The sequence below is a fragment of the Scyliorhinus torazame genome, chromosome 22 (assembly GCF_047496885.1).
Source record: "Scyliorhinus torazame isolate Kashiwa2021f chromosome 22, sScyTor2.1, whole genome shotgun sequence".
In the NCBI taxonomy this organism is placed as follows: Eukaryota; Metazoa; Chordata; class Chondrichthyes; order Carcharhiniformes; family Scyliorhinidae; genus Scyliorhinus; species Scyliorhinus torazame.
The window spans coordinates 31,077,034-31,102,190 of record NC_092728.1 but is presented as its reverse complement, the minus strand read 5'-3'; the positions used below and the strand labels follow the sequence as shown (position 1 = coordinate 31,102,190).

Sequence of the window (25,157 nt, the reverse complement as noted above, 5' to 3'; positions counted from 1 at the left end):
ATAGTGCAAGGGGAGGACCCTGGGATAGAAGTCAGCAGCAACTACAGGAGAGTGCGAGGGGAGGACCCCAGGAAAGGTAGACAGCAGCATCTATTGGAGAGTGCGAGGGTCGGGCCCTAGGATTCGCAATCAGCAACATCTACAGGAGAACGCGAGGAGTGGACGATGGGAAAGGCAGTCGGCAGCATCTAGTGAAGAGTGTGAGGGGAGGACCCTGGGACAGACGGTTAGCAGCACCGAGGGGAGAGTGCGAGGGGAGAGTGCGAGGGGAGAGTGCAAGGGAACATCCTAGGACAGGCAGTCAGCAGGAGCTACAGGAGTGTGCAAGGGGAGGACCAGGGGACAGGCACAGCAGCACGTACAGAAGAGTGCATGGGAAGGACCCAAGGACAGGCAGTCAGCATCTAGAGGGGCATGCGATGGGAGGATACTGGCAATCAGCAGCATCAAGAGGAGGACACTATGACAGGGAGTCAGCATCATCTAGTGGAGAGTGCAAGAGGGTCCTGAGACAGGCAGAAGGCAGCCGAGAAGAGAGTTTGAGAGGAGGTTGCAGTGACAGGCAGTGATCAGCACCCAGAGTAGAGTACGAAAGCAGGAACGTGGGGAAAGCAGTCAGCAGCACCGAGAGGAAAGTGAGAGAGGAGGATCCCGGCTCAGGCAGACAGCAGCACTGAGAGGAGAGTGAGAGAAGAGGACGCGGGCTCAGGGAGGCAACTGCATCGAGAGGAGAGTGAGAGAGGAGGACCCCGGTTAAGGCAGACAGCAGCACCGAGAAGAGAGTGAGAGAGGATCCCAGCTCAGGCAGACAGCAGCACCGAGAGGAGAGTGAGAGAGGAGGACCCCAGCTCCGGCAGACAGCAGCAGCGAGAGGAGAGTGAGAGAGGAGGATCCTGGCTCACACAGACAGCAGCACCGAGAGGAGAGTGAGAGAGGAGGACCCCGGTTAAGGCAGACAGCAGTACCGAGAGGAGAGTGAGAGAGGATCCCAGCTCAGGCAGACAGCAGCACCGAGAGGAGAGGGAGAGAGGAGGATCCTGGCTCAGACAGACAGCAGCACCGAGAGGAGAGTGAGAGAGGAGGACCCTGGCTCACACAGACAGCAGCACAGAGAGGAGAGTGAGAGAGGAGGACCCCGGTTAAGGCAGACAGCAGCACCGAGAGGAGAGTGAGAGAGGATCCCAGCTCAGGCAGACAGCAGCACCGAGAGGAGAGTGAGAGAGGAGGACCCTGGCTCAGACAGCAGCACCGAGAGGAGAGTGAGAGAGGAGGACCCCGGCTCACACAGACAGCAGCACCGAGAGGAGAGTGAGAGAGGAAGATCCCGGCTCACACAGACAGCAGCACCGAGAGGAGAGTGAGAGAGGAGGACCCCGGCTCAGACAGACAGCAGCACCGAGAGGAGAGTGAGAGAGGAGGACCCCGGTTAAGGCAGACAGCAGCACCGAGAGGAGAGTGAGAGAGGAGGATCCCGGCTCAGACAGACAGCAGCACCGAGAGGAGAGTGAGAGAGGAGGAGCCCAGCTCAGACAGACAGCAGCACCGAGAGGAGAGTGAGAGAGGAGGACCCCGGCTCAGACAGACAGCAGCACCGAGAGGAGAGTGAGAGAGGAGGACCCCGGTTAAGGCAGACAGCAGCACCGAGAGGAGAGTGAGAGAGGAGGATCCCGGCTCAGACAGACAGCAGCACCGAGAGGAGAGTGAGAGAGGAGGAGCCCAGCTCAGACAGACAGCAGCACCGAGAGGAGAGTGAGAGAGGAGGACGTGGGCTCAGGCAGACAGCAGCACCGAGAGGAGAGGGAGAGAGGAGGACCCCGGCTCACACAGACAGCAGCACCGAGAGGAGAGTGAGAGAGGAGGACCCCGGCTCAGACAGACAGCAGCACCGAGAGGAGAGTGAGAGAGGAGGACGCGGGCTCAGACAGACAGCAGCACCGAGAGGAGAGTGAGAGAGGAGGATCCCGGCTCAGGCAGACAGCAGCACCGAGAGGAGAGTGAGAGAGGAGGACCCCGGCTCAGACAGACAGCAGCACCGAGAGGAGAGTGAGAGAGGAGGACCCCGGCTCAGACAGACAGCAGCACCGAGAGGAGAGTGAGAGAGGAGGACCCCGGCTCAGACAGACAGCAGCACCGAGAGGAGAGTGAGAGAGGAGGACCCTGGCTCACACAGACAGCAGCATCGAGAGGAGAGTGAGAGAGGAGGACCCCGGCTCACACAGACAGCAGCACCGAGAGGAGAGTGAGAGAGGAGGACCCCAGCTCACACAGACAGCAGCACCGAGAGGAGAGTGAGAGAGGAGGACCCCGGCTCAGACAGACAGCAGCACAGAGAGGAGAGTGAGAGAGGAGGTCCCCGGCTCACGCAGACAGCAGCACCGAGAGGAGAGTGAGAGAGGAGGATCCTGGCTCAGACAGACAGCAGCACCGAGAGGAGAGTGAGAGAGGAGGACCCCGGCTCACACAGACAGCAGCACCGAGAGGAGAGTGAGAGAGGAGGACCCCGGCTCAGACAGACAGCAGCACCGAGATGAGAGTGAGAGAGGAGGACCCCGGCTCAGACAGACAGCAGCACCGAGAGGAGAGTGAGAGAGGAGGACCCCGGCTCAGACAGACAGCAGCACCGAGATGAGAGTGAGAGAGGAGGACCCCGGCTCAGACAGACAGCAGCATCGAGAGGAGAGTGAGAGAGGAGGACCCCGGCTCAGACAGACAGCAGCACAGAGAGGAGAGTGAGAGAGGAGGACCCCGGCTCAGACAGACAGCAGCACCGAGAGGAGAGTGAGAGAGGAGGACCCCGGCTCAGACAGACAGCAGCACAGAGAGGAGAGTGAGAGAGGAGGACCCCGGCTCAGACAGACAGCAGCACCGAGAGGAGAGTGAGAGAGGAGGACGCGGGCTTTGGCAGACAGCAGCACCGAGAGGAGAGTGAGAGATGAGGACCCCGGCTCACACAGACAGCAGCACCGAGAGGAGAGGGAGAGAGGAGGACCCTGGCTCAGACAGACAGCAGCACCGAGAGGAGAGTGAGAGAGGAGGACCCTGGCTCAGACAGACAGCAGCACCGAGAGGAGAGTGAGAGAGGAGGACCCCGGCTCACACAGACAGCAGCACCGAGAGGAGAGTGAGAGAGGAGGACCCCGGCTCACGCAGACAGCAGCACCGAGAGGAGAGTGAGAGAGGAGGACGCGGGCTCAGGGAGGCAACTGCACCGAGAGGAGAGTGAGAGAGGAGGATCCTGGCTCAGACAGACAGCAGCACCGAGAGGAGAGTGAGAGAGGAGGACGCGGGCTCAGGGAGGCAACTGTACCGAGAGGAGAGTGAGAGAGGAGGACCCCGGCTCAGACAGACAGCAGCACCGAGAGGAGAGTGAGAGAGGAGGACCCCGGCTCACACAGACAGCAGCACCGAGAGGAGAGTGAGAGAGGAGGATTCCGGTTAAGGCAGACAGCAGCACCGAGAGGAGAGTGAGAGAGGAGGACCCCGGCTCACACAGACAGCAGCACCGAGAGGAGAGTGAGAGAGGAGGACCCCGGCTCAGACAGACAGCAGCAACGAGAGGAGAGGGAGAGAGGAGGACCCCGGCTCAGACAGACAGCAGCACCGAGAGGAGAGTGAGAGAGGAGGATCCTGGCTCAGGGAGACAGCAGCACCGAGAGGAGAGTGAGAGAGGAGGACCCCGGCTCACACAGACAGCAGCACCGAGAGGAGAGTGAGAGAGGAGGACCCCGGCTCACACAGACAGCAGCACCGAGAGGAGAGTGAGAGAGGAGGATCCTGGCTCAGACAGACAGCAGCACCGAGAGGAGAGTGAGAGAGGAGGATCCTGGCTCAGGGAGACAGCAGCACCGAGAGGAGAGTGAGAGAGGAGGATCCTGGCTCAGACAGACAGCAGCACCGAGAGGAGAGTGAGAGAGGAGGATCCTGGCTCAGGGAGACAGCAGCACCGAGAGGAGAGTGAGAGAGGAGGACCCCGGCTCACACAGACAGCAGCACCGAGAGGAGAGTGAGAGAGGAGGATCCTGGCTCAGACAGACAGCAGCACCGAGAGGAGAGTGAGAGAGGAGGACGCGGGCTCAGACAGACAGCAGCACCGAGAGGAGAGTGAGAGAGGAGGACCCCGGCTCAGACAGACAGCAGCACCGAGGGGAGAGTGAGAGAGGAGGACCCTGGCTCACACAGACAGCAGCACCGAGAGGAGAGTGAGAGAGGAGGACCCCGGCTCAGACAGACAGCAGCACCGAGAGGAGAGTGAGAGAGGAGGACCCCGGCTCACACAGACAGCAGCACCGAGAGGAGAGTGAGAGAGGAGGATCCTGGCTCAGACAGACAGCAGCACCGAGAGGAGAGTGAGAGAGGAGGACCCCGGCTCACACAGACAGCAGCACCGAGAGGAGAGTGAGAGAGGAGGACCCCGGCTCAGACAGACAGCAGCATCGAGAGGAGAGTGAGAGAGGAGGACCCCGGCTCAGACAGACAGCAGCACAGAGAGGAGAGTGAGAGAGGAGGACCCCGGCTCAGACAGACAGCAGCACCGAGAGGAGAGTGAGAGAGGAGGATCCTGGCTCAGACAGACAGCAGCACCGAGAGGAGAGTGAGAGAGGAGGATTCCGGCTCAGACAGACAGCAGCACCGAGAGGAGAGTGAGAGGATCCCGGCTCAGACAGACAGCAGCACCGAGAGGAGAGTGAGAGAGGAGGACCCCGGCTCACACAGACAGCAGCACAGAGAGGAGAGTGAGAGAGGAGGTCCCCGGCTCACGCAGACAGCAGCACTGAGAGGAGAGTGAGAGAGGAGGACGCGGGCTCAGGGAGGCAACTGTATCGAGAGGAGAGGGAGAGAGGAGGACCCTGGCTCAGACAGACAGCAGCACCGAGAGGAGAGTGAGAGGATCCCGGCTCAGACAGACAGCAGCATCGAGAGGAGAGTGAGAGAGGAGGACCCCGGCTCAGACAGACAGCAGCACCGAGAGGAGAGTGAGAGGATCCCGGCTCAGACAGACAGCAGCACCGAGAGGAGAGTGAGAGAGGAGGACCCCGGCTCAGACAGACAGCAGCACCGAGAGGAGAGTGAGAGATGAGGACCCCGGCTCACATAGACAGCAGCACCGAGAGGAGAGTGAGAGAGGAGGACCCCGGCTCACACAGACAGCAGCATCGAGAGGAGAGTGAGAGAGGAGGACCCCGGCTCAGACAGACAGCAGCACCGAGAGGAGAGTGAGAGAGAGGACCCCGGTTCAGACAGACAGCAGCACCGAGAGGAGAGTGAGAGAGGAGGACCCCGGCTCAGACAGACAGCAGCATCGAGAGGAGAGTGAGAGAGGAGGACCCCGGCTCAGACAGACAGCAGCACCGAGAGGAGAGTGAGAGAGGAGGACCCTGGCTCAGACAGACAGCAGCACCGAGATGAGAGTGAGAGAGGAGGACCCCGGCTCAGACAGACAGCAGCACCGAGAGGAGAGTGAGAGAGGAGGACCCCGGCTCAGACAGACAGCAGCACAGAGAGGAGAGTGAGAGAGGAGGACCCCAGCTCACACAGACAGCAGCACCGAGAGGAGAGTGAGAGAGGAGGACCCCGGCTCACACAGACAGCAGCATCGAGAGGAGAGTGAGAGAGGAGGATCCCGGCTCACACAGACAGCAGCACAGAGAGGAGAGTGAGAGAGGAGGTCCCCGGCTCACGCAGACAGCAGCACTGAGAGGAGAGTGAGAGAGGAGGATTCCGGCTCAGACAGACAGCAGCACCGAGAGGAGAGTGAGAGGATCCCGGCTCAGACAGACAGCAGCACCGAGAGGAGAGTGAGAGAGGAGGACCCCGGCTCACACAGACAGCAGCACAGAGAGGAGAGTGAGAGAGGAGGTCCCCGGCTCACGCAGACAGCAGCACTGAGAGGAGAGTGAGAGAGGAGGACGCGGGCTCAGGGAGGCAACTGTATCGAGAGGAGAGGGAGAGAGGAGGACCCTGGCTCAGACAGACAGCAGCACCGAGAGGAGAGTGAGAGGATCCCGGCTCAGACAGACAGCAGCATCGAGAGGAGAGTGAGAGAGGAGGACCCCGGCTCAGACAGACAGCAGCACCGAGAGGAGAGTGAGAGGATCCCGGCTCAGACAGACAGCAGCACCGAGAGGAGAGTGAGAGAGGAGGACCCCGGCTCAGACAGACAGCAGCACCGAGAGGAGAGTGAGAGAGGAGGACCCCGGCTCAGACAGACAGCAGCACCGAGAGGAGAGTGAGAGAGGAGGACCCCGGCTCAGACAGACAGCAGCACCGAGAGGAGAGTGAGAGAGGAGGACCCCGGTTAAGGCAGACAGCAGCACCGAGAGGAGAGTGAGAGAGGAGGACCCCGGCTCACACAGACAGCAGCACCGAGAGGAGAGTGAGAGAGGAGGATTCCGGTTAAGGCAGACAGCAGCACCGAGAGGAGAGTGAGAGAGGAGGACCCCGGTTAAGGCAGACAGCAGCACAGAGAGGAGAGTGAGAGAGGAGGACCCCGGCTCAGACAGACAGCAGCACCGAGAGGAGAGGGAGAGAGGAGGATCCTGGCTCAGGCAGACAGCAGCACCGAGAGGAGAGTGAGAGAGGAGGACCCTGGCTCACACAGACAGCAGCACAGAGAGGAGAGTGAGAGAGGAGGATCCCGGTTAAGGCAGACAGCAGCACCGAGAGGAGAGTGAGAGAGGAGGATCCCGGCTCAGACAGACAGCAGCACCGAGAGGAGAGTGAGAGAGGAGGATCCCAGCTCACGCAGACAGCAGCACCGAGAGGAGAGTGAGAGAGGAGGATCCTGGCTCAGGCAGACAGCAGCACTGAGAGGAGAGTGAGAGAGGAGGACCCTGGCTAAACCCGTGCTGTACCTGTCCCGGGTGTGTTTGATGGGGACAGTGTGGAGGGAGCTTTACTCTGTATCTAAACCGTGCTGTACCTGTCCTGAGAGTGTTTAATGGGGCCAGTGTAAAGGGTGCTTTACTCTGTATCTAGCCACGTGCTGTATGTTTCCTGGGAGTGTTTGATGGGGACAGTGTCGAGGGAGCTTTACTCTGTATCTAACCCCGTGCTGTACCTGTCCCGGAAGTGTTTGATGGGGACAGTGTGGAGGGAGATTTACTCTGTATCTAAACCCGTGCTGTAACTGTCCTGGGAGTGTTTGATGGGGACAGTGTCGAGGGAGCTTTACTCTGTATCCAACCCCATGCTGTAACTGTCCTGGGAGTGTTTAATGGGGACAGTGTAAAGGGTGCTTTACTCTGTATCTAACCCCGTGCTGTACCTGTCCCGGGTGTGTTTGATGGGGACAGTGTAGAGGGAGCTTTACTCTGTATCTAACCCCGTGCTGTAATTCTCCTGGGAGTGTTTGATGGGGAGAGTGTAGAGGGCGCTTTACTCTGTATCTAACCCCGTGCTGTCACTGTTCTGGGAGTGTTTAATGGGGACAGTGTAAAGGGTGCTTTACTCTGTATCTATCCCCGTGCTGTATGTTTCCTGGGAGTGTTTGATAGGGACATTGTAGAGGGAGTTTTACTCTGTATCTAACCCCGTGCTGTACCTGTCCCGGGTGTGTTTGATGGGGACAGTGTGGAGGGAGCTTTACTCTGTATCTAAACCGTGCTGTACCTGTCCTGAGAGTGTTTAATGGGGCCAGTGTAAAGGGTGCTTTACTCTGTATCTAGCCCCGTGCTGTATGTTTCCTGGGAGTGTTTGATGGGGACAGTGTCGAGGGAGCTTTACTCTGTATCTAACCCCGTGCTGTAACTGTCCTGAGAGTGTTTGATGGGGACAGTGTCGAGGGAGCTTTACTCTGTATCTAACCCCATGCTGTAACTGTCCTGGGAGTGTTTAATGGGGACAGTGCAAAGGGTGCTTTACTCTGTATCTAACCCCGTGCTGTATGTTTCCTGGGAGTGTTTGATGGGGACAGTATTGAGGGAGCTTTACTCTGTATCTAACCCCGTGCTGTACCTGTCCCGGGAGTGTTTGATGGGGACAGGGTGGAGGGAGATTTACTCTGTATCTAAACCCGTGCTGTACCTGTCCTGAGAGTGTTTGATGGGGAGAGTGTAGAGGGAGCTTTACTCTGTATCTAACCCCGTGCTGTACCTGTCCCGGGTGTGTTTGATGGGGACAGTGTAGAGGGAGCTTTACTCTGTATCTAACCCCGTGCTGTACCTGTCCTGGGAGTGTTTGATGGGGACAGTGTCGAGGGAGCGTTACTCTGTATCAAACCCCGTGCTGTAACTGTCCTGGGAGTGTTTAATGGGGACAGTGTAAAGGGTGCTTTACTCTGTATCTAACCCCGTGCTGTACCTGTCCCGGGTGTGTTTGATGGGGACAGTGTAGAAGGTGCTTTACTCTGTATCTAAATCCGTGCTGTACCCGTTCTGGGAGTGTTTGATGAGGGCAGCGTAGAGGGAGCTTTACTCTGTATCTAACCCTGTGCTGTTCCTGTCCTGGGAGTGTTTGATGGGGACAGTGTAGAGGGAGCTTTACTCTGTATCTAACTCCGTGCAGTATCTGTCCTGGGAGTGTTAGATGGGGACAGTGTAGAGGGTGCTTTACTCTGTATCTAACCCCGTGCTGTACCCGTTCTGGGAGTGTTTGATGAGGGCAGCGTAGAGGGAGCTTTACTCTGTATCTAACCCTGTGCTGTTCCTGTCCTGGGAGTGTTTGATGGGGACAGTGCAGCGGCAGCTTTACTCTGTATCTAACCCTGTGCTGTACCTGTCCTGGGAGTGTTTGATGGGGACAGTGCAGAGGCAGCTTTACTCTGTATCTAACACCGTGCTGTACCTGTCCTGGGAGTGTTTGATGGGGACAGTGCAGAGGCAGCTTTACTCTGTATCTAACACCGTGCTGTATGTGTCCTGGGAGTGTTTGATGGGGACAGTGTCGAGGGAGCACTACTCTGTATCTAAACCCGTGCTGTACCTGTCCCGGGTGTGTTTGATGGGGACAGTGTGGAGGGAGCTTTACTCTGTATCTAAACCGTGCTGTACCTGTCCTGAGAGTGTTTAATGGGGCCAGTGTAAAGGACGCTTTACTCTGTATCTAGACCCGTGCTGTATGTTTCCTGGGAGTGTTTGATGGGGACAGTGTCGAGGGAGCTTTACTCTGTATCTAACCCCGTGCTGTACCTGTCCCGGAAGTGTTTGATGGGGACAGTGTGGAGGGAGATTTACTCTGTATCTAAACCCGTGCTGTACCTGTCCTGGGAGTGTTTGATGGGGACAGTGTCGAGGGAGCTTTACTCTGTATCCAACCCCATGCTGTAACTGTCCTGGGAGTGTTTAATGGGGACAGTGTAAAGGGTGCTTTACTCTGTATCTAACCCCGTGCTGTACCTGTCCCGGGTGTGTTTGATGGGGACAGTGTAGAGGGAGCTTTACTCTGTATCTAACCCCGTGCTGTAATTCTCCTGGGAGTGTTTGATGGGGAGAGTGTAGAGGGCGCTTTACTCTGTATCTAACCCCGTGCTGTCACTGTTCTGGGAGTGTTTAATGGGGACAGTGTAAAGGGTGCTTTACTCTGTATCTATCCCCGTGCTGTATGTTTCCTGGGAGTGTTTGATAGGGACAGTGTTGAGGGAGCTTTACTCTGTATCTAACCCCGTGCTGTACCTGTCCCGGGAGTGTTTGATGGGGACAGTGTGGAGGGAGCCTTACTCTGTATCTAACCCCGTGCTGTAACTGTCCTGGGAGTGTTTGATGGGAACAGTGTAGAGGGAGCTTTACCCTGTATCTAACCCCGTGATGTACCTGTCCCGGGTGTGTTTGATGGGGACAGTGTCGAGGGAGCTTTACTCTGTATCTAACCCCGTGCTGTACCTGTCCCGGGAGTGTTTAATGGGGACAGTGTAAAGGGTGCTTTACTCTGTATCTAACCCCGTGCTGTATGTTTCCTGGGAGTGTTTGATGGGGACAGTATTGAGGGAGCTTTACTCTGTATCTAACCCCGTGCTGTACCTGTCCCGGGAGTGTTTGATGGGGACAGGGTGGAGGGAGATTTACTCTGTATCTAAACCCGTGCTGTACCTGTCCTGAGAGTGTTTGATGGGGAGAGTGTAGAGGGAGCTTTACTCTGTATCTAACCCCGTGCTGTAACTATCCTGGGAGTGTTTAATGGGGACAGTGTAAAGGGTGCTTGACTCTGTATCTAGCCCCGTGCTGGATGTTTCCTGGGAGTGTTTGATGGGGACAGTGTCGAGGGAGTTTTACTCTGTATCTAACCCCGTGCTGTACCTGTCCCGGGAGTGTTTGATGGGGACAGTCTGGAGGGAGCTTTACTCTGCATCTAAACCCGTGCTGTACCTGTCCTGAGAGTGTTTGGTGGGGACAGTGTCGAGGGAGCTTTACTCTGTATCTAACCCCGTGCTGTACCTGTCCTGGGAGTGTTTGATGGGGACAGTGTGGAGGAAGCTTTACTCTGTATCTAAACCCGTGCTGTAACTGTCCTGAGAGTGTTTGATGGGGACAGTGTCGAGGGAGCTTTACTCTGTATCTAACCCCATGCTGTAACTGTCCTGGGAGTGTTTAATGGGGACAGTGTAAAGGGTGCTTTACTCTGTATCTAACCCCGTGCTGTATGTTTCCTGGGAGTGTTTGATGGGGACAGTATTGAGGGAGCTTTACTCTGTATCTAACCCCGTGCTGTACCTGTCCCGGGAGTGTTTGATGGGGACAGGGTGGAGGGAGATTTACTCTGTATCTAAACCCGTGCTGTACCTGTCCTGAGAGTGTTTGATGGGGAGAGTGTAGAGGGAGCTTTACTCTGTATCTAACCCCGTGCTGTAACTGTCCTGGGAGTGTTTAATGGGGACAGTGTAAAGGGTGCTTGACTCTGTATCTAGCCCCGTGCTGTATGTTTCCTGGGAGTGTTTGATGGGGACAGTGTCGAGGGAGCTTTACTCTGTATCTAACCCCGTGCTGTATGTGTCCTGGGAGTGTTTGATGGGGACAGTGTCGAGGGAGCTTTACTCTGTATCTAACCCCGTGCTGTACCTGTCCCGGGAGTGTTTGATGGGGACAGTGTGGAGGGAGCTTTACTCTGTATCTAAACCCATGCTGTATCTGTCCCGGGATTGTTTGATGGGGACAGTCTGGAGGGAGCTTTACTCTGTATCTAAACCCGTGCTGTACCTGTCCTGAGAGTGTTTGGTGGGGACAGTGTAGAGGTAGCTTTACTCTGTATCTAACCCCGTGCTGTACCTGTCCTGGGAGTGTTTGATGGGGACAGTGTGGAGGAAGCTTTACTCTGTATCTAAACCCGTGCTGTAACTGTCCTGAGAGTGTTTGATGGGGACAGTGTCGAGGGAGCTTTACTCTGTATCTAACCCCATCCTGTAACTGTCCTGGGAGTGTTTAATGGGGACAGTGTAAAGGGTGCTTTACTCTGTATCTAACCCCGTGCTGTATGTTTCCTGGCAGTGTTTGATGGGGACAGTATTGAGGGAGCTTTACTCTGTATCTAACCCCGTGCTGTACCTGTCCCGGGAGTGTTTGATGGGGACAGTGTGGAGGGAGCTTCACTCTGTATCTAACCCCGTGCTGTAACTGTCCTGGGAGTGTTTGATGGGGACAGTGTAGAGGGAACTTTACTCTGTATCTAACCCCGTGCTGTCCCTGTCCTGGGAGTGTTTAATGGGGACAGTGTAGAGGGAGCTTTACTCTGTATCTAACCCCGTGCTGTACCTGTCCTGGGAGTGTTTGATGGGGACAGTGTAGGGGGAGCTTTACTCTGTATCTAAACCCGTGCTGTATCTGTCCCGGGATTGTTTGATGGGGACAGTCTGGAGGGAGCTTTACTCTGTATCTAAACCCGTGCTGTACCTGTCCTGAGAGTGTTTGGTGCGAACAGTGTAGAGGGAGCTTTACTCTGTATCTAACCCCGTGCTGTACCTGTCCTGGGAATGTTTGATGGGGACAGTGTCGAGGGAGCTCTACTCTGTATCTAACCCCGTGCTGTACCTGTCCCGGGAGTGTTTGATGGGGACAGTGTGGAGGGAGCTTTACTCTGTCTCTAAACCCGTGCTGTACCTGTCCTGAGAGTATTTGATGGGGACAGTGTCGAGGGAGCTTTACTCTGTATCTAACCCCGTGCTGTAACTGTCCTGGGAGTGTTTCATGGGGACAGTTTAAAGGGTGCTTTACTCTGTATCTAGCCCCGTGCTGTATGTTTCCTGGGAGTGTTTGATGGGGACAGTGTCGAGGGAGCTTTACTCTGTATCTAACCCCGTGCTGTACCTGTCCCGGGAGTGTTTGATGGCGACAGTGTCGAGGGAGCTTTACTCTGTATCCAACCCCATGCTGTAACTGTCCTGGGAGTGTTTAATGGGGACAGTGTAATGGGTGCTTTACTCTGTATCTAACCCCGTGCTGTACCTGTCCCGGGTGTGTTTGATGGGGACAGTGTAGAGGGAGCTTTACTCTGTATCTAACCCCGTGCTGTACCTGTCCTGGGAGTGTCTGATGGGGACAGTGTCGAGGGAGCGTTACTCTGTATCAAACCCCGTGCTGTAACTGTCCTGTGAGTGTTTAATGGGGACAGTGTAAAGGGTGCTTTACTCTGTATCTAACCCCGTGCTGTACCTGTCCCGGGTGTGTTTGATGGGGACAGTGTAGAAGGTGCTTTACTCTGTATCTAAATCCGTGCTGTACCCGTTCTGGGAGTGTTTGATAAGGGCAGCGTAGAGGGAGCTTTACTCTGGATCTAACCCTGTGCTGTTCCTGTCCTGGGAGTGTTTGATGGGGACAGTGTAGAGGGAGCTTTACTCTGTATCTAACTCCGTGCAGTATCTGTCCTGGGAGTGTTAGATGGGGACAGTGTAGAGGGTGCTTTACTCTGTATCTAACCCCGTGCTGTACCCGTTCTGGGAGTGTTTGATGAGGGCAGCGTAGAGGGAGCTTTACTCTGTATCTAACCCTGTGCTGTTCCTGTCCTGGGAGTGTTTGATGGGGACAGTGCAGCGGCAGCTTTACTCTGTATCTAACCCTGTGCTGTACCTGTCCTGGGAGTGTTTGATGGGGACAGTGCAGAGGCAGCTTTACTCTGTATCTAACACCGTGCTGTACCTGTCCTGGGAGTGTTTGATGGGGACAGTGCAGAGGCAGCTTTACTCTGTATCTAACACCGTGCTGTATGTGTCCTGGGAGTGTTTGATGGGGACAGTGTCGAGGGAGCACTACTCTGTATCTAAACCCGTGCTGTACCTGTCCCGGGTGTGTTTGATGGGGACAGTGTGGAGGGAGCTTTACTCTGTATCTAAACCGTGCTGTACCTGTCCTGAGAGTGTTTAATGGGGCCAGTGTAAAGGGTGCTTTACTCTGTATCTAGCCCCGTGCTGTATGTTTCCTGGGAGTGTTTGATGGGGACAGTGTCGAGGGAGCTTTACTCTGTATCTAACCCCGTGCTGTACCTGTCCCGGAAGTGTTTGATGGGGACAGTGTGGAGGGAGATTTACTCTGTATCTAAACCCGTGCTGTACCTGTCCTGGGAGTGTTTGATGGGGACAGTGTCGAGGGAGCTTTACTCTGTATCCAACCCCATGCTGTAACTGTCCTGGGAGTGTTTAATGGGGACAGTGTAAAGGGTGCTTTACTCTGTATCTAACCCCGTGCTGTACCTGTCCCGGGTGTGTTTGATGGGGACAGTGTAGAGGGAGCTTTACTCTGTATCTAACCCCGTGCTGTAATTCTCCTGGGAGTGTTTGATGGGGAGAGTGTAGAGGGCGCTTTACTCTGTATCTAACCCCGTGCTGTCACTGTTCTGGGAGTGTTTAATGGGGACAGTGTAAAGGGTGCTTTACTCTGTATCTATCCCCGTGCTGTATGTTTCCTGGGAGTGTTTGATAGGGACAGTGTTGAGGGAGCTTTACTCTGTATCTAACCCCGTGCTGTACCTGTCCCGGGAGTGTTTGATGGGGACAGTGTGGAGGGAGCCTTACTCTGTATCTAACCCCGTGCTGTAACTGTCCTGGGAGTGTTTGATGGGGACAGTGTAGAGGGAGCTTTACCCTGTATCTAACCCCGTGATGTACCTGTCCCGGGTGTGTTTGATGGGGACAGTGTCGAGGGAGCTTTACTCTGTATCTAACCCCGTGCTGTACCTGTCCCGGGAGTATTTGATGGGGACAGTGTGGAGGGAGCTTTACTCTGTATCTAAACCCGTGCTGTACCTGTCCCGGGAGTGTTTGATGGGGACAGTGTGGAGGGAGCCTTACTCAGTATCTATCCCCGTGCTGTACCTGTCCTGGGAGTGTTTGGTGGGGACAGTGTCGAGGGAGATTTACTCTGTATCTAACCCCGTGCTGTCCCTGTCCTGGGAGTGTTTTATGGGGACAGTGTAGAGGGAGCGTTACTCTGTATCTAACCCCGTGCTGTACCTGTCCTGGGAGTGTTTGATGGGGACAGTGTCGAGGGAGCTTTACTCTGTATCTAACCCCATGCTGTACCTGTCCTGGGAGTGTTTGATGGGGACAGTGCAGAGGCAGCTTTACTCTGTATCTAACACCGTGCTGTATGTGTCCTGGGAGTGTTTGATGGGGACAGTGTCGAGGGAGCACTACTCTGTATCTAAACCCGTGCTGTACCTGTCCCGGGTGTGTTTGATGGGGACAGTGTGGAGGGAGCTTTACTCTGTATCTAAACCGTGCTGTACCTGTCCTGAGAGTGTTTAATGGGGCCAGTGTAAAGGGTGCTTTACTCTGTATCTAGCCACGTGCTGTATGTTTCCTGGGAGTGTTTGATGGGGACAGTGTCGAGGGAGCTTTACTCTGTATCTAACCCCGTGCTGTACCTGTCCCGGAAGTGTTTGATGGGGACAGTGTGGAGGGAGATTTACTCTGTATCTAAACCCGTGCTGTAACTGTCCTGGGAGTGTTTGATGGGGACAGTGTCGAGGGAGCTTTACTCTGTATCCAACCCCATGCTGTAACTGTCCTGGGAGTGTTTAATGGGGACAGTGTAAAGGGTGCTTTACTCTGTATCTAACCCCGTGCTGTACCTGTCCCGGGTGTGTTTGATGGGGACAGTGTAGAGGGAGCTTTACTCTGTATCTAACCCCGTGCTGTAATTCTCCTGGGAGTGTTTGATGGGGAGAGTGTAGAGGGCGCTTTACTCTGTATCTAACCCCGTGCTGTCACTGTTCTGGGAGTGTTTAATGGGGACAGTGTAAAGGGTGCTTTACTCTGTATCTATCCCCGTGCTGTATGTTTCCTGGGAGTGTTTGATAGGGACATTGTAGAGGGAGTTTTACTCTGTATCTAACCCCGTGCTGTACCTGTCCCGGGAGTGTTTGATGGGGACAGTGTAGAGGGAGCTTTACCCTGTATCTAACCCCGTGATGTACCTGTCCCGGGTGTGTTTGATGGGGACAGTGTCGAGGGAGCTTTACTCTGTATCTAACCCCGTGCTGTACCTGTCCCGGGAGTGTTTGATGGGGACAGTGTGGAGGGAGCTTTACTCTGTATCTAAACCCGTGCTGTACCTGTCCCGGGAGTGTTTGATGGGGACAGTGTGGAGGGAGCCTTACTCAGTATCTATCCCCGTGCTGTACCTGTCCCGGGAGTGTTTGATGGGGACAGTGTGGAGGGAGCTTTACTCTGTATCTAAACCGTGCTGTACCTGTCCTGAGAGTGTTTAATGGGGCCAGTGTAAAGGGTGCTTTACTCTGTATCTAGCCACGTGCTGTATGTTTCCTGGGAGTGTTTGATGGGGACAGTGTCGAGGGAGCTTTACTCTGTATCTAACCCCGTGCTGTACCTGTCCCGGAAGTGTTTGATGGGGACAGTGTGGAGGGAGATTTACTCTGTATCTAAACCCGTGCTGTAACTGTCCTGGGAGTGTTTGATGGTGACAGTGTCGAGGGAGCTTTACTCTGTATCCAACCCCATGCTGTAACTGTCCTGGGAGTGTTTATTGGGGACAGTGTAAAGGGTGCTTTACTCTGTATCTAACTCCGTGCTGTACCTGTCCCGGGTGTGTTTGATGGGGACAGTGTAGAGGGAGCTTTACTCTGTATCTAACCCCGTGCTGTAATTCTCCTGGGAGTGTTTGATGGGGAGAGTGTAGAGGGCGCTTTACTCTGTATCTAACCCCGTGCTGTCACTGTTCTGGGAGTGTTTAATTGGGACAGTGTAAAGGGTGCTTTACTCTGTATCTATCCCCGTGCTGTATGTTTCCTGGGAGTGTTTGATAGGGACATTGTAGAGGGAGTTTTACTCTGTATCTAACCCCGTGCTGTACCTGTCCCGGGAGTGTTTGATGGGGACAGTGTGGAGGGAGCCTTACTCTGTATCTAACCCCGTGCTGTAACTGTCCTGGGAGTGTTTGATGGGGACAGTGTAGAGGGAGCTTTACCCTGTATCTAACCCCGTGATGTACCTGTCCCGGGTGTGTTTGATGGGGACAGTGTCGAGGGAGCTTTACTCTGTATCTAACCCCGTGCTGTACCTGTCCCGGGAGTGTTTGATGGGGACAGTGTGGAGGGAGCTTTACTCTGTATCTAAACCCGTGCTGTACCTGTCCCGGGAGTGTTTGATGGGGACAGTGTGGAGGGAGCCTTACTCAGTATCTATCCCCGTGCTGTACCTGTCCTGGGAGTGTTTGATGGGGACAGTGTCGAGGGAGATTTACTCTGTATCTAACCCCGTGCTGTCCCTGTCCTGGGAGTGTTTAATGGGGACAGTGTAGAGGGAGCGTTACTCTGTATCTAACCCCGTGCTGTACCTGTCCTGGGAGTGTTTGATGGGGACAGTGTCGAGGGAGCTTTACTCTGTATCTAACCCCATGCTGTAACTGTCCTGGGAGTGTTTAATGGGGACATTGTAAAGGATGCTTTACTCTGTATGTAACCCCGTGCTGTATGTGTCCTGGGAGTGTTTGATGGGGTGAGTGTAGAGGGAGCTTTCCTCTGTATCTAAACCCGTGCTGTACCTGTCCTGAGAGTGTTTGATGGGGAGAGTGTAGAGGGAGCTTTACTCTGTATCTAACCCCGTGCTGTAACTGTCCTGGGAGTGTTTAATGGGGACAGTGTAACGGGTGCTTAACTCTGTATCTAGCCCCGTGCTGTATGTTTCCTGGGAGTGTTTGATGGGGACAGTGTCGAGGGAGCTTTACTCTGTATCTAACCCCGTGCTGTATGTGTCCTGGGAGTGTTTGATGGGGACAGTGTCGAGGGAGCTTTACTCTGTATCTAACCCCGTGCTGTACCTGTCCCGGGAGTGTTTGATGGGGACAGTGTGGAGGGAGCTTTACTCTGTATCTAAACCCATGCTGTATCTGTACCGGGATTGTTTGATGGGGACAGTCTGGAGGGAGCTTTACTCTGTATCTAAACCCGTGCTGTATGTTTCCTGGGAGTGTTTGATGGGGACAGTGTCGAGGGAGCTTTACTCTGTATCTAACCCCGTGCTGTATGTGTCCTGGGAGTGTTTGATGGGGACAGTGTCGAGGGAGCTTTACTCTGTATCTAACCCCGTGCTGTACCTGTCCCGGGAGTGTTTGATGGGGACAGTGTGGAGGAAGCTTTACTCTGTATCTAAACCCGTGCTGTAACTGTCCTGAGAGTGTTTGATGGGGACAGTGTCGAGGGAGCTTTACTCTGTATCTAACCCCATGCTGTAACTGTCCTGGGAGTGTTTAATGGGGACAGTGTAAAGGGTGCTTTACTCTGTATCTAACCCCGTGCTGTATGTTTCCTGGGAGTGTTTGATGGGGACAGTATTGAGGGAGCTTTCCTCTGTATCTAACCCCGTGTTGTACCTGTCCCGGGAGTGTTTGATGGGGACAGTGTGGAGGGAGCTTTACTCTGTATCTAACCCCGTGCTGTAACTGTCCTGGGAGTGTTTGATGGGGACAGTGTAGAGGGATCTTTACTCTGTATCTAACCCCGTGCTGTCCCTGTCCTGGGAGTGTTTGATGGGGACACTGTGGAGGGAGCTTTACTCTGTCTCTAAACCCGTGCTGTACTTGTCCTGAGAGTATTTGATGGGGACAGTGTCGAGGGAGCTTTACTCTGTATCTAACCCCGTGCTGTAACTGTCCTGGGAGTGTTTCATGGGGACAGTGTAGAGGGAGCTTTACTCTGTGTCTAACCCCGTGCTGTAATTCTCCTGGGAGTGTTTGATGGGGAGAGTGTAGAGGGCGCTTTACTCTGTATCTAACCCCGTGCTGTCACTGTTCTGGGAGTGTTTAATGGGGACAGTGTAAAGGGTGCTTTACTCTGTATCTATCCCCGTGCTGTATGTTTCCTGGGAGTGTTTGATAGGGACATTGTAGAGGGAGTTTTACTCTGTATCTAACCCCGTGCTGTACCTGTCCCGGGAGTGTTTGATGGGGACAGTGTGGAGGGAGCCTTACTCTGTATCTAACCCCGTGCTGTAACTGTCCTGGGAGTGTTTGATGGGGAGAGTGTAGAGGGAGCTTTACCCTGTATCTAAACCCGTGATGTACCTGTCCCGGGTGTGTTTGATGGGGACAGTGTCGAGGGAGCTTTACTCTGTATCTAACCCCGTGCTGTACCTGTCCCGGGAGTGTTTGATGGGGACAGTGTGGAGGGAGCTTTACTCTGTATCTAAACCCGTGCTGTACCTGTCCCGGGAGTGTTTGATGGGGACAGTGTGGAGGGAGCCTTACTCAGTATCTATCCCCGTGCTGTACCTGTCCTGGGAGTGTTTGATGGGGACAGTGTCGAGGGAGATTTACTCTGTATCTAACCCCGTGCTGTCCCTGTCCTGGGAGTGTTTAATGGGGACAGTGTAGAGGGAGCGTTACTCTGTATCTAACCCCGTGCTGTACCTGTCCTGGGAGTGTTTGATGGGGACAGTGTCGAGGGAGCTTTACTCTGTATCTAACCCCATGCTGTAACTGTCCTGGGAGTGTTTAATGGGGACATTGTAAAGGATGCTTTACTCTGTATGTAACCCCGTGCTGTATGTGTCCTGGGAGTGTTTGATGGGGTGAGTGTAGAGGGAGCTTTCCTCTGTATCTAAACCCGTGCTGTACCTGTCCTGAGAGTGTTTGATGGGGAGAGTGTAGAGGGAGCTTTACTCTGTATCTAACCCCGTGCTGTAACTGTCCTGGGAGTGTTTAATGGGGACAGTGTAACGGGTGCTTGACTCTGTATCTAGCCCCGTGCTGTATGTTTCCTGGGAGTGTTTGATGGGGACAGTGTCGAGGGAGCTTTACTCTGTATCTAACCCCGTGCTGTATGTGTCCTGGGAGTGTTTGATGGGGACAGTGTCGAGGGAGCTTTACTCTGTATCTAACCCCGTGCTGTACCTGTCCCGGGAGTGTTTGATGGGGACAGTGTGGAGGGAGCTTTACTCTGTATCTAAACCCATGCTGTATCTGTACCGGGATTGTTTGATGGGGACAGTCTGGAGGGAGCTTTACTCTGTATCTAAACCCGTGCTGTATGTTTCCTGGGAGTGTTTGATGGGGACAGTGTCGAGGGAGCTTTACTCTGTATCTAACCCCGTGCTGTATGTGTCCTGGGAGTGTTTGATGGGGACAGTGTCGAGGGAGCTTTACTCTGTATCTAACCCCGTGCTGTACCTGTCCCGGGAGTGTTTGATGGGGACAGTGTGGAGGAAGCTTTACTCTGTATCTAAACCCGTGCTGTAACTGTCCTGAGAGTGTTTGATGGGGACAGTGTCGAGGGAGCTTTACTCTGTATCTAACCCCATGCTGTAACTGTCCTGGGAGTGTTTAATGGGGACAGTGTAAAGGGTGCTTTACTCTGTATCTAACCCCGTGCTGTATGTTTCCTGGGAGTGTTTGATGGGGACAGTATTGAGGGAGCTTTCCTCTGTATCTAACCCCGTGTTGTACCTGTCCCGGGAGTGTTTGATGGGGACAGTGTGGAGGGAGCTTTACTCTGTATCTAAACCCATGCTGTATCTGTCCCGGGATTGTTTGATGGGGACAGTCTGGAGGGAGCTTTACTCTGTATCTAAACCCGTGCTGTACCTGTCCCGGGAGTGTTTGATGGGGACAGTGTGGAGGGAGCCTTACTCAGTATCTATCCCCGTGCTGTACCTGTCCCGGGAGTGTTTGATGGGGACAGTGTGGAGGGAGCTTTACTCTGTATCTAAACCGTGCTGTACCTGTCCTGAGAGTGTTTAATGGGGCCAGTGTAAAGGGTGCTTTACTCTGTATCTAGCCACGTGCTGTATGTTTCCTGGGAGTGTTTGATGGGGACAGTGTCGAGGGAGCTTTACTCTGTATCTAACCCCGTGCTGTACCTGTCCCGGAAGTGTTTGATGGGGACAGTGTGGAGGGAGATTTACTCTGTATCTAAACCCGTGCTGTAACTGTCCTGGGAGTGTTTGATGGTGACAGTGTCGAGGGAGCTTTACTCTGTATCCAACCCCATGCTGTAACTGTCCTGGGAGTGTTTATTGGGGACAGTGTAAAGGGTGCTTTACTCTGTATCTAACTCCGTGCTGTACCTGTCCCGGGTGTGTTTGATGGGGACAGTGTAGAGGGAGCTTTACTCTGTATCTAACCCCGTGCTGTAATTCTCCTGGGAGTGTTTGATGGGGAGAGTGTAGAGGGCGCTTTACTCTGTATCTAACCCCGTGCTGTCACTGTTCTGGGAGTGTTTAATTGGGACAGTGTAAAGGGTGCTTTACTCTGTATCTATCCCCGTGCTGTATGTTTCCTGGGAGTGTTTGATAGGGACATTGTAGAGGGAGTTTTACTCTGTATCTAACCCCGTGCTGTACCTGTCCCGGGAGTGTTTGATGGGGACAGTGTGGAGGGAGCCTTACTCTGTATCTAACCCCGTGCTGTAACTGTCCTGGGAGTGTTTGATGGGGACAGTGTAGAGGGAGCTTTACCCTGTATCTAACCCCGTGATGTACCTGTCCCGGGTGTGTTTGATGGGGACAGTGTCGAGGGAGCTTTACTCTGTATCTAACCCCGTGCTGTACCTGTCCCGGGAGTGTTTGATGGGGACAGTGTGGAGGGAGCTTTACTCTGTATCTAAACCCGTGCTGTACCTGTCCCGGGAGTGTTTGATGGGGACAGTGTGGAGGGAGCCTTACTCAGTATCTATCCCCGTGCTGTACCTGTCCTGGGAGTGTTTGATGGGGACAGTGTCGAGGGAGATTTACTCTGTATCTAACCCCGTGCTGTCCCTGTCCTGGGAGTGTTTAATGGGGACAGTGTAGAGGGAGCGTTACTCTGTATCTAACCCCGTGCTGTACCTGTCCTGGGAGTGTTTGATGGGGACAGTGTCGAGGGAGCTTTACTCTGTATCTAACCCCATGCTGTAACTGTCCTGGGAGTGTTTAATGGGGACATTGTAAAGGATGCTTTACTCTGTATGTAACCCCGTGCTGTATGTGTCCTGGGAGTGTTTGATGGGGTGAGTGTAGAGGGAGCTTTCCTCTGTATCTAAACCCGTGCTGTACCTGTCCTGAGAGTGTTTGATGGGGAGAGTGTAGAGGGAGCTTTACTCTGTATCTAACCCCGTGCTGTAACTGTCCTGGGAGTGTTTAATGGGGACAGTGTAACGGGTGCTTAACTCTGTATCTAGCCCCGTGCTGTATGTTTCCTGGGAGTGTTTGATGGGGACAGTGTCGAGGGAGCTTTACTCTGTATCTAACCCCGTGCTGTATGTGTCCTGGGAGTGTTTGATGGGGACAGTGTCGAGGGAGCTTTACTCTGTATCTAACCCCGTGCTGTACCTGTCCCGGGAGTGTTTGATGGGGACAGTGTGGAGGGAGCTTTACTCTGAATCTAAACCCATGCTGTATCTGTACCGGGATTGTTTGATGGGGACAGTCTGGAGGGAGCTTTACTCTGTATCTAAACCCGTGCTGTATGTTTCCTGGGAGTGTTTGATGGGGACAGTGTCGAGGGAGCTTTACTCTGTATCTAACCCCGTGCTGTATGTGTCCTGGGAGTGTTTGATGGGGACAGTGTCGAGGGAGCTTTACTCTGTATCTAACCCCGTGCTGTACCTGTCCCGGGAGTGTTTGATGGGGACAGTGTGGAGGAAGCTTTACTCTGTATCTAAACCCGTGCTGTAACTGTCCTGAGAGTGTTTGATGGGGACAGTGTCGAGGGAGCTTTACTCTGTATCTAACCCCATGCTGTAACTGTCCTGGGAGTGTTTAATGGGGACAGTGTAAAGGGTGCTTTACTCTGTATCTAACCCCGTGCTGTATGTTTCCTGGGAGTGTTTGATGGGGACAGTATTGAGGGAGCTTTCCTCTGTATCTAACCCCGTGTTGTACCTGTCCCGGGAGTGTTTGATGGGGACAGTGTGGAGGGAGCTTTACTCTGTATCTAACCCCGTGCTGTAACTGTCCTGGGAGTGTTTGATGGGGACAGTGTAGAGGGATCTTTACTCTGTATCTAACCCCGTGCTGTAACTGTCCTGGGAGTGTTTCATGGGGACAGTGTAGAGGGAGCTTTACTCTGTGTCTAACCCCGTGCTGTAATTCTCCTGGGAGTGTTTGATGGGGAGAGTGTAGAGGGCGCTTTACTCTGTATCTAACCCCGTGCTGTCACTGTTCTGGGAGTGTTTAATGGGGACAGTGTAAAGGGTGCTTTACTCTGTATCTATCCCCGTGCTGTATGTTTCCTGGGAGTGTTTGATAGGGACATTGTAGAGGGAGTTTTACTCTGTATCTAACCCCGTGCTGTACCTGTCCCGGGAGTGTTTGATGGGGACAGTGTGGAGGGAGCCTTACTCTGTATCTAACCCCGTGCTGTAACTGTCCTGGGAGTGTTTGATGGGGAGAGTGTAGAGGGAGCTTTACCCTGTATCTAAACCCGTGATGTACCTGTCCCGGGTGTGTTTGATGGGGACAGTGTCGAGGGAGCTTTACTCTGTATCTAACCCCGTGCTGTACCTGTCCCGGGAGTGTTTGATGGGGACAGTGTGGAGGGAGCTTTACTCTGTATCTAAACCCGTGCTGTACCTGTCCCGGGAGTGTTTGATGGGGACAGTGTGGAGGGAGCCTTACTCAGTATCTATCCCCGTGCTGTACCTGTCCTGGGAGTGTTTGATGGGGACAGTGTCGAGGGAGATTTACTCTGTATCTAACCCCGTGCTGTCCCTGTCCTGGGAGTGTTTAATGGGGACAGTGTAGAGGGAGCGTTACTCTGTATCTAACCCCGTGCTGTACCTGTCCTGGGAGTGTTTGATGGGGACAGTGTCGAGGGAGCTTTACTCTGTATCTAACCCCATGCTGTAACTGTCCTGGGAGTGTTTAATGGGGACATTGTAAAGGATGCTTTACTCTGTATGTAACCCCGTGCTGTATGTGTCCTGGGAGTGTTTGATGGGGTGAGTGTAGAGGGAGCTTTCCTCTGTATCTAAACCCGTGCTGTACCTGTCCTGAGAGTGTTTGATGGGGAGAGTGTAGAGGGAGCTTTACTCTGTATCTAACCCCGTGCTGTAACTGTCCTGGGAGTGTTTAATGGGGACAGTGTAACGGGTGCTTGACTCTGTATCTAGCCCCGTGCTGTATGTTTCCTGGGAGTGTTTGATGGGGACAGTGTCGAGGGAGCTTTACTCTGTATCTAACCCCGTGCTGTATGTGTCCTGGGAGTGTTTGATGGGGACAGTGTCGAGGGAGCTTTACTCTGTATCTAACCCCGTGCTGTACCTGTCCCGGGAGTGTTTGATGGGGACAGTGTGGAGGGAGCTTTACTCTGTATCTAAACCCATGCTGTATCTGTACCGGGATTGTTTGATGGGGACAGTCTGGAGGGAGCTTTACTCTGTATCTAAACCCGTGCTGTATGTTTCCTGGGAGTGTTTGATGGGGACAGTGTCGAGGGAGCTTTACTCTGTATCTAACCCCGTGCTGTATGTGTCCTGGGAGTGTTTGATGGGGACAGTGTCGAGGGAGCTTTACTCTGTATCTAACCCCGTGCTGTACCTGTCCCGGGAGTGTTTGATGGGGACAGTGTGGAGGAAGCTTTACTCTGTATCTAAACCCGTGCTGTAACTGTCCTGAGAGTGTTTGATGGGGACAGTGTCGAGGGAGCTTTACTCTGTATCTAACCCCATGCTGTAACTGTCCTGGGAGTGTTTAATGGGGACAGTGTAAAGGGTGCTTTACTCTGTATCTAACCCCGTGCTGTATGTTTCCTGGGAGTGTTTGATGGGGACAGTATTGAGGGAGCTTTCCTCTGTATCTAACCCCGTGTTGTACCTGTCCCGGGAGTGTTTGATGGGGACAGTGTGGAGGGAGCTTTACTCTGTATCTAACCCCGTGCTGTAACTGTCCTGGGAGTGTTTGATGGGGACAGTGTAGAGGGATCTTTACTCTGTATCTAACCCCGTGCTGTCCCTGTCCTGGGAGTGTTTGATGGGGACACTGTGGAGGGAGCTTTACTCTGTATCGAAACCCGTGCTGTACTTGTCCTGAGAGTATTTGATGGGGACAGTGTCGAGGGAGCTTTACTCTGTATCAAACCCCGTGCTGTAACTGTCCTGGGAGTGTTTAATGGGGACAGTGTAAAGGGTGCTTTACTCTGTATCTAACCCCGTGCTGTACCTGTCCCGGGTGTGTTTGATGGGGACAGTGTAGAAGGTGCTTTACTCTGTATCTAAATACGTGCTGTACCCGTTCTGGGAGTGTTTGATGAGGGCAGCGTAGAGGGAGCTTTACTCTGTATCTAACCCTGTGCTGTTCCTGTCCTGGGAGTGTTTGATGGGGACAGTGTAGAGGGAGCTTTACTCTGTATCTAACTCCGTGCAGTATCTGTCCTGGGAGTGTTAGATGGGGACAGTGTAGAGGGTGCTTTACTCTGTATCTAACCCCGTGCTGTACCCGTTCTGGGAGTGTTTGATGAGGGCAGCGTAGAGGGAGCTTTACTCTGTATCTAACCCTGTGCTGTTCCTGTCCTGGGAGTGTTTGATGGGGACAGTGCAGCGGCAGCTTTACTCTGTATCTAACCCTGTGCTGTACCTGTCCTGGGAGTGTTTGATGGGGACAGTGCAGAGGCAGCTTTACTCTGTATCTAACACCGTGCTGTATGTGTCCTGGGAGTGTTTGATGGGGACAGTGTCGAGGGAGCACTACTCTGTATCTAAACCCGTGCTGTACCTGTCCCGGGTGTGTTTGATGGGGACAGTGTGGAGGGAGCTTTACTCTGTATCTAAACCGTGCTGTACCTGTCCTGAGAGTGTTTAATGGGGCCAGT

The 25,157-nt window shown here is 54.0% G+C and overlaps 1 protein-coding gene across 2 annotated transcripts in view; it reads right to left on the bottom strand.

Annotated features, from left to right (window-relative positions):
- Positions 1–25,157, bottom strand: part of LOC140398988 (microphthalmia-associated transcription factor-like) — an 89,793-nt gene that overhangs the window by 3,283 nt on the left and 61,353 nt on the right. The window lies entirely within an intron of this gene.